The sequence below is a fragment of the Polyodon spathula genome, chromosome 20 (genome assembly GCF_017654505.1).
Source record: "Polyodon spathula isolate WHYD16114869_AA chromosome 20, ASM1765450v1, whole genome shotgun sequence".
Lineage (NCBI taxonomy): Eukaryota > Metazoa > Chordata > Actinopteri > Acipenseriformes > Polyodontidae > Polyodon > Polyodon spathula.
The window spans coordinates 4,087,779-4,105,578 of record NC_054553.1 but is presented as its reverse complement, the minus strand read 5'-3'; the positions used below and the strand labels follow the sequence as shown (position 1 = coordinate 4,105,578).

General features: G+C 41.8%; 1 protein-coding gene and 1 pseudogene across 1 annotated transcript in view; one reads left to right on the top strand and one right to left on the bottom strand.

Moving 5' to 3' along the window:
* Positions 1 to 53: 53 nt before the first annotated feature.
* Positions 54 to 4,881, bottom strand: LOC121295872 (annotated as a pseudogene).
* Positions 4,882 to 15,650: 10,769 nt separating this feature from the next.
* The window catches only part of LOC121295653 (fibroblast growth factor 13), an 87,877-nt gene continuing 85,727 nt past the window's right edge, over positions 15,651 to 17,800 (top strand). Inside the window, exon 1 of the mRNA XM_041220582.1 lies at positions 15,651 to 16,144. The gene's annotated coding sequence lies outside the window, so the exon portion shown is untranslated. The remainder of the gene's footprint in view (positions 16,145 to 17,800) is intronic.

Below are 17,800 nucleotides of genomic sequence, written 5' to 3'. Positions count from 1 at the left end.
TTTTTTTAAAGTGACACAAAACAATGTATTGACAATAGCTGACAGATGGGATAAAGGTACATCCTGAGGCCCCTTTAGTTTTTGACTTCATCTGTGATCCATTTGTAGTAGTGCGCCACCATGGTGTAAATGCCGTACTTGCCTTTGACGGCACAGCCCTCCCCCCAGCTCACAATGCCAGTCAGGAATGAGGTGCCTTTGTACTTGGTGGTGTGGGGGCCCCCGCTGTCCCCCTGACAGGAGTCCTGGCCCCCCTCGTAGAAGCCAGCGCAGAACATGAATTCGGAGTCTTTACTGCTGGACTCTTTGCAGGAGCGGAGCTCCACGTAGGGCACGGTCACTTTCTGCAGCACCGAGGCCGGCCGCCCTCCCTGCACCAGCCTGCCCCAGCCTGCCCCAGCCGCTCACCATGCCGCTGTCCTCCTCACGCATCACCTTTCGGGTGAAGTCCTGGGGCCCCAGGCACACAGGCAGCGTGTGCTCGCTGAAGGTGATGGGCTCCTTGAGCTGCACCAGTGCCAGGTCGTGGTTGTAGAGGCTCTTTTTGCTGTTGTATAAAGGGTGCGGGAGGATCTCTGCAATGCTGTGGTAGCTCTCTGTCCCCTCATTCTTGTACATATCGTGCTCACCTGAAAATCAGTTTTGTGCTGTTATAATAACACCTGGATAGCCGGTAGAAGGTATTATTAGAAACAGTGCAATGTTAAATACACTGGAAACACACACTACTAACTACACAAATAGAAAACGTGCAACTGCAATTGAAAGAAGTGCCTGCTGCTGTCTAACAGGCTGCTCTATTGCTGAAAGCTCAAAGCTATCTTTAGATCAGGGCACAGACTCATCACGACCGTGCTCGTTATGACACACTAAGAGAAAGGTGAAATACTTTACAGTACAACATCCTTCATCTGAACTACCCACTTACACTAAACCATAACCCTCTGTTCATACAGACTCGACACTGGTGCAGTGTGCAGAGAGCTGAAGCAGACTGCAGTGGGTGTTCTCTGCTGGGCAGTGAGGAGCACAACGTGCCCGCGACGATGGTGGTTTCGACCCTTGTAATGAAGCAGTGGGCTGCCATGATGATCCAGCGCTCATTGAGGATGGAGCCCCCAGAGTACCACTCTTTTGTGTCAGCATTGATCATTACGATCTGCAGGGAGATGAGAGGGGGGAATAGTTTCAGAAGCCGTGTTCGTCTTTAGCAATAATACCATTTTATTTAATGGTACCAGTACTCAATGTGCAGTCAATAGACTATAAAGCATACTACAGACCCCCACACAGTGACACTCTCATGCACTGACCTGCCAAGGTATCTCTCCGGGCTGGCAGGCAGTCCCGCCCACAATGCGAATATTGTCGTTCTGCTGGGGCCGGATGATGGGGTATGGTGTGGGGGTGGGGGTGGAGGTGTTGATGGGGGTCTTGATGACGGTGGTGTTGTACTCAGTGTCATTGCTCAGGCCAGGGCTCTGCACTTCCTCCACAACAGGGATGTAACGCATGTGTTTGCTGCTCGTACTGCTCACCTTGACTCCCAATGCACCACAGGGGAACGGCACTGCGAACACAGACACGGGACAAAGCGCAGAGGACTTTAAATCAGTCACATTTTAAAGGAAGCAGGCTACTAGCTGGATTTGTTAACAGATTTTGCTAAAGTAAATTGATCATTATATATAAATGATTTACATTTTTTTGATTGATAAGTTAGATACACACTCAGTTCAAGGGGTCACAATGACACCCATTGCCAGACCTGCTGATGTTACACAAGCTGCAGCTTCAAAAGCCCTTCATTGAGTTTGCGAGGATTGTAGTTATCTGCCCTACACTGGGGGCTGGGAGAATTGTAATACCTGCCGGTTCACAGGCCCTCCCGTCCTCCCCCAGCTTGTATCCCGCTGCACAGGAGCACTTCACACTTTGTGAGGAGGCTTGGGAGCAGAAGTGCATGCAGCCGTCGTTTTCCAGGTTGCATCGTCTGGCAATCTCTGCAGAGAGAGAAGAATACAAGGCAGTTTCAATTGAAACGGAGGGGTCTCGCTTTATATTAAGGGATCCGCTCACCACACATACTAACACAATCCAGGGGTATCTAATCCCGGTCCAGGAGGGCCATCATTCCACTCCAGGTTTAACAGGTGCAATTAGATAATTAGCCACTTCAGGGTCTGGAGGGGATTTGATTGGCTCAATTAAACAATTTACAACAGGGTTGGAACAAAGACCAGGACTGGAAGGGCCAGTTTTGGACACCCCTGTCTTAAACACTTAGGGACAATCTACTCCAAGTCAATTGAATCACTGACTTTAAGTTTATTTAAAGGCACTTTACAGATGCTCTAATGACATTTTGCAAGTTCGATCAGTGCATAACACCTATATTTGAACAGGTTATAAATATGCTAGTAAACATAATTAACTGTCAGACAAGAACAACAGGTCTCTCTTGTCCAGCTGCTTGTTAACAGTAAATCACCAGCTGGCATAAATGATGTGTTAATCATACCTGTCTGTCTGTTGAACAGGCTGACATTAAAAACAATAACAGGGAAAGTGAAAAGACCACCCAGATCTCACTGTGCAGGGCAGTGCAGGGCAGGGCAGTGAAGGGCAGGGCAGGGCAGGGCAGGGCAGTGCAGGGCAGGGCAGTGAAGTGCAGGGCAGGGCAGGGCAGGGCAGGTAAACAGATGCTTCCATACAGCCCATCTGCATGTCTACTGTATCTATACATGCATTGAAATGATCAGTCTCACCTCTCTCACAGTCCCTGCCGTGAAAGTCAGGGAGACACCAGCAAACATAAGTGCCAATGCCATCCTTACAGTTGGCCCCATTTTGACAGGGCTGCTTGATACACTGATCACCATCTGAAACAGACAGATACACACACACACACACAATAATGGGAATAGCTCCTATTTCTGTGATATCTATCTATCTATCTATCTATCTATCTATCTATCTCTCTCTCTCTCTCTCTCTCTCTCTCTCTCTCTCTCTCTCTCTCTCTCTCTCTCTCTCTCTATATATATATATATATATATATATATATATATATATATATATATAATATATAAAATCTGCCATAAGAATAGACATAGGAGAGTTAATATGCATTTTATTTTGTCATATTTCTTTCTCAGAGCGTTTACCTGGGTGATGAAGTTCATATAAATCTATATTTACTGTATATAGGGCACATGGCAGAGCTTACAAATACTATTCAACTGGTTTTTGAAATTCCTCTTTGCTGAATTTTGACTGGCAGCTACTATGAGAAGTGCATGCGCATAATAGATAAACAGTGTATCCTTACCAACATATGGGTTCCAAAACTCCATCTGAAAGAGATGAATATGAGAGAGTCAGCTGACTGGAGAGTCTGTCCCAGCAGGTACCAAGTCTGGACACACTGTAGGGATGAGTACTGCTGGCATCAATACCACCAAGCGACTGGCTGGGTAACTGAGGGAGCCTTCACGGGTGTTACCCACTTCTGTGCTCAAAGGGTAGTGCATAGCCCTTACATCCAGCAGGGGGCAGCATTACCTGTCATACAGCCTAAATAATTGCAGTTGCAATTTTACTTCAACAAAGGGCACCATTTTAAGCCACTAAATGTACAGCTGTGGCCAAACGTTTTGCATCACCTAGAATTACAACCTGCTGAATAATAACATTATTCAGCAGGTTTCATTCTATAGGATGATGCAAAACGTTTGGCCACAGCTGTGCAATGTGGCTATATGCAGTATACTGTATGATTACCACGTGCTGGACATGTAACAAATTACAGCACACCCTAGGAAATGCATTATCCCAAAATATCGAATGAATGAATGAATAATTAATTGACATTCTGTAATACAGTTCTTTCTTCCCAACATCTATACTATAAAAAGTGTCCCCTTTGGTTTTCCTTTCACGTTTCTCAGCCATCAGTGAATAATACAATTAGCTTCCAATTGAAATGTGGTGTGTGTGTGTGTGTGTGTGTGTGTGTGTGTGTGTGTGTGTGTGTGTGTGTGTGTGTGTGTGTGGTGTGTGTGTGCGTGTGCGTATGTGTGTGTGCGTGTGTCAGTGTATGTGCGCGTGTATTAGGAGGGGGCGGTAGGGGTGGTGCGTACCTATTTAAAAAACAACACAGTACAAACGAATCACGATCTGCTATTATGTTTGATGTATTCCCAGTGGACGTAGCACGGATAAATTTGATGTATTCCCAATGGAAGTAGCATGGATAATGCCATGTGCATGTAGCAGAGACCGAGTCAGGACTGCAGTCTGTATCACACAGGAATCTGCTGAGGTCTGCTGTACAATACCTATCTGGGTTGAGATGTGCAACAACAGCAGTGGTGTCTCTCGGATTGTGTTTGATGACTTGTAATCTCTCTATTGCCCCCTGTTCTTAGCTATACGTATTACACCTACAGTTTGACAGCATGCTAGCCCCCTGCTGGAGAATAAACATATTACATCATATTACATTTTTTCAAGGATGCTAGGGAGGGGTAGGGTGGGGGGAAGTGACTTAAGTCACTAGAATTCAATACAGATGCTAAAGACAAAAGATAAACCAAAGTCGTGTATTTTTATTCAGAAAGATAAGATCGAGGCTTTACCCCAGTGTTGTTAATTATATGAAAAAGGACCTCTTTCACAAAGATGAATCCGACATTCCTGGTCCCACAGTGTACCTCTGGGATTAGGGAGGAACATATAGTAACGCTCTCTTTGAACTGGACACTGTGTAGGAATCACAGCACCCTCATAAAGGCGACTTACCTGCCCCCAGCACAGCCCTTCAGAATCCACACAATTACAGCACGACTTGCATACGAGTTACTGTAATTACTGAGAGCTGTTAAACAAGTGTGTAGCATTGTCGCAAAAAAAAATGTTATGAAAACCCGTTTGAAAGAAATTGTATAAATTCTTACATGTATGCATGTCGAGCGACTGAGAAAGATTGTGCGTGCAGTTATACAGCGGTCTGTGTGTGTTGTGCTCGTGTCCAATTCAAACAGAGGGGTGTGTTTGTACAGATGTGTACCGGATGATTTGGAGGGCAGATCTCGACTAAATATTGACCGAATTGTTTCTGTTCACAAGCCATTTCGAGTTAGACGCTGATTAACAAGAATACAAACAGCGAGTACGCGAAAAACAGGGACAGAGACAAAGACTAAAAATATCACTACAGATCGTAACAACTATTAAAGCAGTTGCATGTCACTCTATCTTCACGGGTGTCTCTCACTCACCCAGATAAAACTAAAAACATAGAGACCCAAGTCTCTCTCCCTGGTAATGCACGAAACTTAGCACCGTTTACCTTTTTTCAGTAACCAAGACTCTTGGAAAATGAGTTGTTGCAACTCAAGAGTTTATCCTGTTTTTATTTTTATTATTATGATTTTTTTAATAGATAAATAAAGACAAACCAGTTAACCCTTTGAATTGTAGTGATTTTAGGAAAGATCATTTTCAAGAAATACCTATAAGAGTGTTCTGGCCCAATGCTTTCGGTGCGAGGCGTGACAATGAGCAACTAGACACATAATACGCGCCAAACACTTAGCACCTCTCAGCACTCAGCAATGCCTCGCTTTGAGTCTGTGTTTAATTAAACCCAAATGTGAAGGGCATACTTTCTGCTGTTTGTTTTATTGCTTTCTCTACCATGGTAACTGGAGTGTTTACAGTGAAATCAGCAATAATCAACAACAACCAGGAGGCAGCAGCTCTCTCAGCACATTTCACTTCTTCTCCTGGCGCATGTATTGATGTATAGACACAGGAGAAGTGTAATTAAACACCAAACTGCATTCACAGATTCAACAGTGCATTTAACAGTATAACAGAGTGGAGTGCGTTCAATCTGAAGCCCATCACAAGACTGCTGACCGCTGCTTTAAGTAATACTATTGCATGGGAAAAAATCATCCACTCAACACAAAACTGTAAAACCTGTATGTATCAATAAACTGATGGTTAAAAAAATCAATGTGAGCCTGCTGCAATGAAAAAGTTCCATACCGCACAGCCATGCAATCTGTCATGTGAAGGCACCACTCTGATTAACATTACTGTAATAACACAATTAGACACAATAAGGTGTTCTAATATAGTCATGAGGCACAGCTAAGTGCTGTAAACACAGGGGTTACCATATGGCTCTATGTACACTAGGGCCATGTTGGGACAGTTCACATCAAAATACATTCTGGTACTTATCAGTTTCAGGTACTGTTCACAGCAAGGCTACACTTACCAGAATGCACATGGAAAAGCCTGAGCTGTCCAGTGGAGTCATAAAGGACTCTAAATAGCCTCGGCCTGCAGATTTTGGACCATATAGGAGCACTGTGCCATGTGTTACCCCACCCTACCCCACCTCCTACGAGAATTGGTTGTCAAGTGCTGCTAAGGTGATATAGCTGAGCAGGTTGGAATACTTAGTAGCCAATGAGATTGCTCCCGCTGTTCTTGCCGTTTTCTAATTGGTGTTCTATAACTGTCACTGCAATTTGAGAAAGTTTTTTTTTTTTTATTTTTATCATCAGTTACAGTGATGATGACTCTGTGGGGCACAATTTTACTAAATAAAGCTCCAATTGTATAAATAAATTATTATTATTATTATTATTATTATTATTATTATATTATTATTATTATTATTATTATTAATAATAATAATAATAATAATAATAATAATATAATAATAATAATAATCGAACTTTAACGCACAATAAGTGATTGTGTAATGAACACTAAAATACAGCAGATGGCGACTGCATTGCACTGGAGCGGTCAGAATACTTGGATTCTCATTAATGCAGATTTACCCTGACGTTTATCATGCGTTATCATACCACTGGATATGCTGGTTCAGGACACGTGCTGCTGGTAATGAGAAAAAAAGGTCCTTTAAATATCTCCTTACTGTAACATTGGTTATACTATGCATTTACCACAGTTTAGCGTGCGGTGGTGTGCTCTTTAATGTGGCAATTAGCAGAAGATGTGCCGCGAGAAAGAGGTCAGCACCTGGTCCTGCAGTCAGGATCCGGCGAAAGCAAGGGATGTATATTTATAAAGCTCAAAGATTACACGTTTCTGTACCCGCGAACTCAGTGCATTTTGCCACTTAGCACCTCCTCAGCTGAGTTCTCGATTTGCATTTCAAAGCTGGAGAGAAACCAAAAGTTTTTGAAAGTCTACCGCACCGAAGATCGTTAGGAAGGTAACGCACAGCTGCAGTTTGGGAGGAAGGACCATAAATAGAAATATATCTAAAATACATTTCGTAAGTGACATAATTAGTAAATTTGCATTTCTGTCACTGTCATCATTTTTTTTATTATTATTTTGTAGGAACGCAGACGCAGATGAAGGAAAATAGAACATGCATTTTTGTAATTACTGACCTTGAACCCTGGGATTTCCACAATGGGCAGACCTGCACAAATCCACGTTGGTTCTACCAGAAGCATTCCACAATGGGTCTGAAGAACCACTCCAGAATGTGTTAAATTCTCAGTAATTATTTCAAAGTAATAACTATTGACATATATTTTTCATGCAGCCATTAGAATGGTAAATATATTTAAAATAATGTAAAACATGCAGTAAAAGGTGAAATGTGGAACTAGTGACACATATGTATATTAATATGAAATACAGTTCAAATCTGTGAGTGTAAAGTAGCGTACACTGTAAATGTTTGACCAAACCAAAAGAAGAAGTGCTTTTTTGAAGTAGTCAATGTGTCACACTTTTTCCTGTCACCGGTAATTAAATTGCACTAATTAGAAGGGATTTAAAGCTATGCGGTTATTTTCAGAATGTGTAGCTCCCCATTTGTCTGGAGATTCTGTTCAATCTAAATGTAAATGCAGCTTGTGCAAGGTGAAGAATGTGATACTGGAACATTAACAACACTGCATCACTCCAGCATTTTAGATTGCCGTCGGAATTCATGGAGATTTCTCTTTCCAGGATGTAATGCAGAGATGTAGTCTTCGGCCAGAAGAGAAACAATGCAGCAGGGCACTATTAGCACTAGAGCCACTTCAACTCTCCCATCACCCTGCGCTTGTGCAGTTCCATCATTGTGCATTCAGCTCTCACAAGCAATTGGCAGAGTATCCTCTTTTCAATAACCCAGACTTGAAATGAAGTCACACGATCAGTCTTGCTCATTACCATCTGAATGTACAATGGATTTACTGTGTATCAGCTGCTGTAACTTTATATCTTAAGTGTGTTCTGGATCCGGTGGTTTACTAGTCATTTTACTGAGTCACCACAATGTACCGGAGGTTGTTTTTTTCCTTAATCTTTAACTGTCCTGTAGGTGGAGCTGTTGTGTATCCTTATTGTTAGTTCTGGGTGCACAGAAGAATTTGATCAGTTGTTCAACCAGGGGAGCCTAGATTCAATTCTAAACCACGGAAACAGACGTGCACAGTACTTTTCATAGGCAGAAAATGAACTAGCACTGAAATAGTTAAACTGAAGTTTCGGTGTCAGTTTTCAACAACCCACTTTTCAAAATCCTGTTTCTGCTTAAAGCATTGTGATGAACAGTGCTACCGAGTCAGAAGCCCTATTAGATGACTTATCTTCAAATCCTCAGTAATCTCTCACTTTGTCCTGCAGCGTATCTTGTGATCCGCTAAAGCTTCCTCACCCCCTCCTGCGGGTCCTCCTCGCTAGCTTTATTCTGCTTCTCTTCAGCAGATAACTCTGTTTTTATTACTCCAAGCAGCAGACAGGACCACCTTGAAAGTGGGTTTCCAGGGATCCACTCAAGACAACCATGAATTGATTTTATGCCAATAGTTCCTTCTGAACAAACTAGCTTCATTTCATTTTTTTTTCTCCCCCTTGTTTGCAGTTATTTTGAGTGGTTCTAAGGACCTGAGAGCTTGCCTGGAGAATTCTAACTGTCTAAAACTGAATGACCTCATATCATGTGGAAAATCCCACCTCCTCAGCTTAAGTAAATTGGTGCAGTAGAGTTGAAAGGTCACATTGTCTCATGGTTTGAGGGGAGGAAGTGAGTTTAGTGCTAGGCAGTTAGAATTCTCCAGACAAGCTCAAAGCCAAGTAGAGAGAGATATCAAGACAAATTAAAATAACTCAACCCAAAACTCAGTGATTGCACACACCGTAAAAAGACAAGGGAAAAATGGAACCAAGTCAAAATATGACATTTGAAGCTCCCTGTTAAACAAATTCTTACAAGGCCCTCAGGATCTCTTAGCTGGCTTTGGTGGAGTACCAGCAAGGTCAGTGTCCTTTGGTTTGAGAGGCAGGCAATAAGAACAGCAGCAAAGCGACTGCCCCACTACTGTTGGAGACAATTTGAGAACACGCTGTAATGCCCAGATCATCTGGACTTTCAGGAATAAAGCAAGTGCAATTACTTTCCTATTATCATGCGCCCTGACTTCCCAACTTCCTATCTAATCAGCTGCTCCAAACATCCAGCCAATATTTCTGATTTCATCTCAGTCGTTTTCTAATCAGGTTATAAGAAACATTTGTGGTTTGTTTTCATCCAACATTAAACACTCAATCGGAAGATAGACGGAAATCGTGATTCAGAAATTGGAGTTGGACAAATGTTTCAGCAAATATATTACTAGAACACAAAAGACAGGCACTCCTCATCAAAATGCAGAGCACTCTTAGCACTGTTGTTTTGCTTGAATTGACCAGCCTTGAGAAAGAATCATGGTATTCACACATACCAAAAAGATTTTCTATAGAGACAGCTCCAAATCAACTATGTTAATGGAATTAAGATGAATTACAATGTCACTCTTATGTTTTATTATATTGCATTTATGTTTTATGAATACACACCTTTATTTTTTTAGGTGACTCAACAGTGATTTGTCTTTCAAAACAATGTAAATTACATGCTATAACCCAGCAACATGAAAAGTTAATGCAGAGCAGAAACATTTTTTGATGAGATCAACCGAAACTAAAAAGGACGAATGGCTTTTTTCCTCTTGTGAAATTCTTTCCATTCTTAATGGATCTGCTTATCAAGCAGCAGGCAGTGATAATGCGATGTCCAACTCTAAAAATTAAAGTAGCCCTTCTTTGGTTAATAAACCAATAAACTAATTTGAAAGCGTAACAATGAAGGGTTAAGGGTTTAGAGCAAGGGGTCAGAAACGTAAAGCTAAAGAACAGGCATAACAGAATATTGAATTCTTATTAAAGGATTTCATTTAGTTTAGTGCTATTGTGATTGAAACTTTTCCACCGAGTGTGACCTCTCTGCAGTGGGTCAGAGCCGCGCATTGGTGTCAGGGGAACATTGTTTGAAGGAGAGTTATTTTCAGTAAATGAGTTCAGTTGAGCGTACTGTAGAGCAGTGCATGAAATCTACAGAGGCAGCCTGAGGCAGAAGCTGCATTTCTATGTAACAGTTTGGTTTTTTCTTAGCTCACTAATGTTTGACATTCACGAGGCACGTGGTCGGCTTTGCAGAACATTTATCCAGGAGGTGCAAGCTCCTTTGTGGTTAGCAGAGAAGACTGCGCGTGTCTCCACTGCTGGCATTAATAAACACACAGCCAGCAGATAATCAGAACAATGACCAGCCTGCTGACCAGGGACGGGCAGGAGAGTGTGATTCACACCGTCAGAGGAAGGGACCGGGAACAGAGTGATGAAAGAAGTTCAGGCCTATAGCTTGTCAAACAGAACCTCAGCCAGGAGATTCAAACATACTGTCAGGGGCTCAACAGGAATCGTCACAACAATTGAAACATCTTCCTGACAGCAAGTCACATATTTGCTTGCTTATAATTTGATGTTCTGCTTTTCCAGAATACGTGATCCTTATCATTTTTACACTTTTATTACATAAGCAGTCTTGTGGACTGTTTTACTAAGCTACTGTGTATCGGATTACATCAAATTATTTGATATTATTAGAAGCATGTTTATGAGTAAGTATATTGTAAGGACTGTACCCTAGGCGATCGCAGAAGCTGTAGCCTTAATTGTAGGGAGATTTTAAGGGGAACTGCAAAACCCCAACAGAAAATAAGGCATCAAATCCTCATTGTGGCTGGACGTGGCTCTTCCTAATGTGGCTGTGCTGGCCCACTCAGGGAGGAGCAGGATTGAACCACAAGCTCTTATTTCACTGATAGAGGCTGTACCTGCAGAACATGGACCATTGCTTTACAGCTCTGTGGGTTACAATGTCATTTGGAAAAAGAATCAAATCATAATTAGGGATTGCATTGCTTTGGAAAGTACACAACAGTTATATACAAAAGATAACACTGGAGAGTGAGAAGCTGCGAGATCACAGCCCTGTATCTGCAAGTTGCTGGTAGATTAGAACTAAACCCTCGTGTTCTGATGCGTTAAGACAGGCTGTAGATAAAAAAACAAAACATGACTTTCAATTAACTGATCTGCTCAGGAGAAAGTGCACTTCAATGGATGTGCAATGGATTTCCAGTATTTCCAAATATGGAAATATTATCACGTCTACCAATATTGGGCCCTGCATGGTCACTGATGATCATTTGGTGATGGTTCACATACAGTCACCAGATCAAATGCACTAGACCTGGGATGAGTAACAAACCAGTGACTCATCATAGATGACAGGTTTAATCTTCTATTTAGAATTCTCCCCCCTCCTCGCACTCTCTTTCACTTTACCCTGTAAATGCCCTCCTGCGTTTGTGTATTTAGCCAGTAGATCCCAAACACAAACTGTTACACAAACAGCTGTCTGGAGCAGCTTCCTCACTGGTGAACGTGTTTAGCTGTCATGAGTAAAGGTTACTTGTACACTAGGGGGTTATTGAGCGCCTAACTCCTGTTAAGACCTGTTTCATTCTTCAGAAATATTTATTTCACAAACTAATATTTTGACAACTACTAACGTGCTTTGGCTGAAGATCTAAAGCTTTCGTATTGATCCAAGCCCCCAGGGGACATCTCTTAACACAGGACTGTAGAGAAGTAGGCAGGCAGTCTTAGTATCAAGTGGCACACTCTGTCGACTATCCCACAAACCCACAAACTCATTGGGCTCTGCTAGGTACTGAGGAGTGTGCTAGCGCAGTAATTGTGTGGGGTTAACGCATGCTTTCCAAGCAGTGCAATTCCTATTGAGTGTTAAAATATGCTTAAAAAAATCTAAATAATGATCTCCCTTTTGTTGTAGTGAGAATGTTGTGTTACTCTGCCTGTATTTTTATATGAATTCAGGATATGGAAATATTCACAACTCTTTAGATAAACTGTTGCATCCAGGTAGCTTTACTGTCGATCACGTGAAGCAGCAAAGAATTTTATTTTTTTTTTAATTGAAGAAAGGGGGATGGATAATAATATTGCACTACTACTGTGTGACTAAAATAATGTTTAAAGGTGGATTTTTAAAGGTGTCAGTCCTTTAATTAAAATTTCAGACAATGCTACAGCCCTCGTGTTTTGTGGATAGAAGACTGTGAATTCCACAGCATGCTACAGATTAGGGGCAGGTCGACATCACGGATTTGCACAGTAATGGGTTTTAAATTTCACCAATGATTTTAACATATGGGTTTTTTTTTTTTTTTACAGCAGCATTTTGTGAAACACACAGCGTGATTTCTTTTCAAATGATTAAACAACGGGTTACTTTTTCTACTGCATTCAGATCGCAAGCAGGCAATTGCATTAAATGTCACAGGGTTTTGGCTGGCTGGGTGGGGCTGAAATGTGCCTTGGTGCCTTTTCACGTTATTATCAATATGGAGCATGTGCAAATATCACAGGACCCCTACGGGACAAATAATGCAAATGCTTTAAATGTTATTGAGCTCAAGTGCAGGTCTGGTTCAAACAGAATCAATGCCAACACCGAGTATCTCAATCCAAAATGGTTCCAAAACTCAGTGCCAGGGCGGGAACCACGGCTCACTGTGTAATGAAGTACTGACTTCGGGATTATTTCCCCTGTTCCCTTTGTGTGTTTATTCTGCTGCTCGCACAGGGTATGAGGTTGTCAGCCAGATAGATGGAAGCCACCCCTCCATGGAGGAGGGAGAACAAAAGCTGGGGCATTTTTCGCCTGTCCACGCTGCCCTGGAGCATTCCTCATGTCTGCAGTAAAGCTGCAAGGAAGAAAGCCGACACTAACAAGTGTTTTTTTTTTTTTTTTTTTTACTTTAATGTGCATTGCCATACATGTTATGCTATGCAGGCCATAGCTTAGTAACCTTTCGCATTGCTGAGGGCTACAGTACAAAATCAGTTTACTGAGGATTAATGACTAGCTAGGAGGCTTCATGATTATTAAATCCAGTTGGTTAATAATTCCCTTGAAAAGCACTTCCACCATCTGAGACTATTTTGTGAACACCAGGGACCAGGCTTTCGAGGACACATCAAAGGGCTGGAGAGTGTGAGATTTCCCTTAACATTTCGCCCTTCCAATGATTTAATAAGGTTCGGGACCCTGTGCCTTTATTATTTCCCTCGTCTCCATATTGAATGGGTCGCTTTGGGAACCCATCCAGATCGGAAGCAAAGCAAGCATTTTAAAACATGTTGTAGAGTGATACATCAGGTTAAAGAAAGTTATCAGTTTCTAAGATGTATTCTCAGGAAATCTGTTACACTTGCACTTCCAAGGTCATTTCACCACAGCAGTGTGGGTCAAAGCGTACTGGCTGATAGGGTGTCAGTCATCCGAGGAAGCAGTGGTTGGTTAATAGCTGGCAGCAGACTTCAAAAGGGTGGGAACTAAATCACCCTGGTCAAGGAAGTGCAGCACTGTCTGAAAGCATGCTTTTCAAACATGGATTTCTTTAACTGGCTTTACTGTAACATGTGGCTCTTTTTAAATGAACTTCCACATGCTTGGGTCCATTTCATGATCACCAATACATTTAAGACTTGAACCCAAGTACTTGTAAACCTGCTCCCAGTTAGGTAGATTGGATAAAACATTATTACAGTGAAGCATTATCATGCTATCAGAAAGCATTGCGCATATGGTATTTAAAAACTGGTCTAGCTATATACATTATTGCAATTCCTTTATCCGACTTGATCGAGCAGGAAAGAGTGATTTGATTTAGTCTGTAATAGGATCGGCTGTCTTGCTGATATACTGTAAACCCATAGACTGGTTATCTTACCCGCATAAAATGTGATCTTACACGATTTAAGGATTTCAGTAACACTTGTTTATCAATGTGTGGAGCATAAGGTGTGGACGCTTCTAATTAAAACACTAGATTCATACTGAGAGTAACGCACACGCGTGGGATTAGTTCAGACCAGTTCCTGCAATTGGTTTTAATTTTTTTGATCATTGCAGTGCAGTAGAATTATTATTTTTCTTATATATTTATTTAATCCAAGCAATATGCATTCAAACAGGGAAAGCTATTAAGAAAATACCGGCTGACCTTTAATTGCCATTATCAAATGCTGTGTCCTGGGAATAGCAGCCTTTTAATATCCAATAATTAAAAGCAATAAGGGCCTTAGTGCCACTGAAGTTTAAAGCACCCCGTGACTCAGAAGAAGATCTCTCAGAATCTCAGTTCATCATGCAAATCAGGGTGTTTCTGTTTAACTATCCCTGTGGCTCCCAGCATTACTCCATGTGGCATGTCGTACATCCTCCAGGGGCAGGTTAATCTATATCTATATATATACAGCCTCCCTTCTGCCAATCTGTATGATCTATGGAGCGGTGGAAATGTAGAGGTGTTAGTCGTTAGGGGTGGTGATTTCTGGGCTCTTTACCATGCTTGCCTGGGTGTCTATGTTTGTAATACTACCCCCCTGATGGTGCACTGTGGGATTGTGAGTTACTGAGTGGGTACTGGGGATGGGGTGTAACTAGACAGCGCTACATATAGTGCTGTTCTGGGGTCTGGTAATGGCTGTTAAAACACATGTTAAGCTGATAGCCTAATGATAATACAAGGAGCCCACTGTTACAACGATAAAGCTATACTTGAACTTCTCATTATTAGTAACCGATTAAATTAAATGGCATTAAACATAACATCCAAGCATATTCAATCTTGTTTCAGTGTCTGCTGCTAGGCTGGGGATCAGTTGCTTTCTAGCAGAGAGGGTTTCAATACTACCAGCCCCACCTCTCTGGATAGATTTGGAGTGTCTTGGGTGTCTCCCATCGAAGTTCTGCTGACCAGACCATGACAGAACCAGGTAAAGAAGTTATTGCTGTAAGAGAAGAGTTAGGGTTACACACACGGGAATAAGTCTAAGGAACTTATGTCAACGTTAGAGCTGTCTACAATATTTTTAAAATACTTAGCAAGAAATGCGAAGCTGTTACTGTAGCGCGTGTATAGCGAGAGACAGTTATACCCGGTTTAAATCTACACACATGGGATTAAACGGATTGAAATGTTTAAACTGACAAACTTCCAAATAAATACTCTAGTTACATTTGGATGCGACTTGCATCATGCTAATCCCGCACTGTGATGTCAGTAAATCGTGCAGCCACGAAGGCATTCTCTTATGGAGCAACATTCTGACAGTGGCACTGCGCAGAGTTTCACTCGATTCTCCTTTTGCAGGTCGCTGCTTTTCTTTATGTTGGACCAGATCCGAAAACTGATATCCACACAGCTGCCCGGGGTACATAGAGAGCGAGTCGGAGAAGTCTTGGGAGTGCAGAGAAACTTTGAAAGGAATCCAATATCCCCCTAAAAATAGCCTCCGAATAGAATCCGTGAACCCATGCTCGGAGTCAGACCCCTCAACTGCAGTGAATCAGCTGTCGGCCGTGCGCTAACTCGAGTCCCTCCATTCTTCCATAATGTGAAGAACAAGCCAAGTTTCCCATGCGATGCTTTTTTTTTTTTTAAGCAATAACCCGCGTTGCACCTGAAGACACGTCGAGTAGACGGGAGTTGTGAAGTGGTACAGTATAGCGCAGCTCACTGGAGAGGATTAAACACATCTGCGGTAAAAACAAAAGAAGAAAAAGAAGGGGCGCACATTTCGCGTTTGCTCTGGTTTTATTTTCGTTTCTTTATTATTATTTTTGAGTTCCTATAAATTACGAAAACTCTCAATTATCTTCATTAAAAAGGTATGTATAGACAATCGGAATGTTTATAAGAGATCACCTCTATTTGATTACAGTAGTCTACCGGCGACGCTTTGTTTGGAGTGCTCTGGAGATTTCTGCACGGTAGTCGTCTGATCTTTCAGTCGTGTCTGTTCCAATTAGACGTGGGGCAATCCTGCTCTAATATTATTATGCCATTTTACATTAGGAAGAACGAACGGGGTGAATTAAAATGCGGTTCTAACTGGGGATAAATCTAGACCAGCAACAGTGCCTGACAGGTTTAAATTTGGTGCGATTTTTTTCTGTGGTTACGATCCTTGGAAAAGTTAAAGTGGAACAGCAGGAGGATCGATTCCAGGGACGATACAAACTCGGGCTGTCACTCGTTTAATCCCAGTTATAAAAGTCATTAGGCTAGTATATACTTTTCAGACATTCTTCCTGCTCAAGCTTGGTGCTGGTCATGGTTCAGATTTCCACCAGGTCCAGGACAGCGAGACAGGGAGCTGCTATTAATTAGTTTTGCTTCTGGGCTCCACTGTGCTTGCCCCACATGTCCAAAATAGCGTTAAGTTCTCATCATTCCCGGTTCAGACAATAGGAGACGTCTTTCAGAGATTTGCAAAGAGTTTTGCAGAATCGTTTTCTGTGTTGTCGTTGTCTTTTAATATTAGATGCTTTGTGGATTGAGCTGGATTTAAACTCAGAAAACCGAAACCAAGCTGACGCACCCAATACCTGCCATTCAGATAACGCGTTTAACACGATTCTGTATAGAGCTAAAGCCACTGCTGCATGATGAAAACTGTTTTGAGTTGAGAAAGTGTTGGGACCATTAGGATACCTGTGTACTTCTCCATTGCAGAGCCCTGCTACAGCTGGTCACACACTCTGAATCCCAGGACTGCGCTTCACTACAGGACAAGCCTGCATGATGGCAGAGCCTTGTATTCAACGTGATTAATAATGTGTCAGTTAGAGTATCCAACCGCAGCCTAGCCAAACTGAATTATTACTGATAAGCTGATAAGTAATTGTATTTATTGACGTGCACATTTGTTGTAGAACGTTGCTCAATTTAGAAATGAGATTGATCAGTATATTTGCAAACTACTGAATCCCGTTTTGCGATTCACTGTTACTTGAACCCCCTTTGTTTAAATGCTATAACATATTAACACACAATACTATGGAGTACAGGCGTGGCACGTGTTAATAAGGATCTAGCCTGCGTCGGTATTGTATTAACATCTTTCAGTTTTTGATTCAGTTGATTTCATGAAACTATCTGCTTCTAACAATAAGCGACCAAATGTACATTTAGTCGCCTGACTGACGCCAGAATTAACTTGACATAATATTTAGACATATAATAAAGTCTATGCATTATTTGCCTTTTCTTTGTTTTAGAACAAAATCAGCCAATTTAAAAGTAATTACGCTTGGAGTAATACACCATTTCCTATTGAATTAATCCTCTATCACACATTCCACAAGTATTCATGTTGTATAAAACACGACTCATCGATTCAACCCCGAACAGCCACTTACGTCGACACTGTAGTGCAATGGCTGGGAGCCGTCGTGAACACGTAATGAAATGTTATTACGCGTGTATTCGAGTCTGATGATGTAGCATTTGAGCGCTCCGCACCTGCAGCATCATCGAGAGCT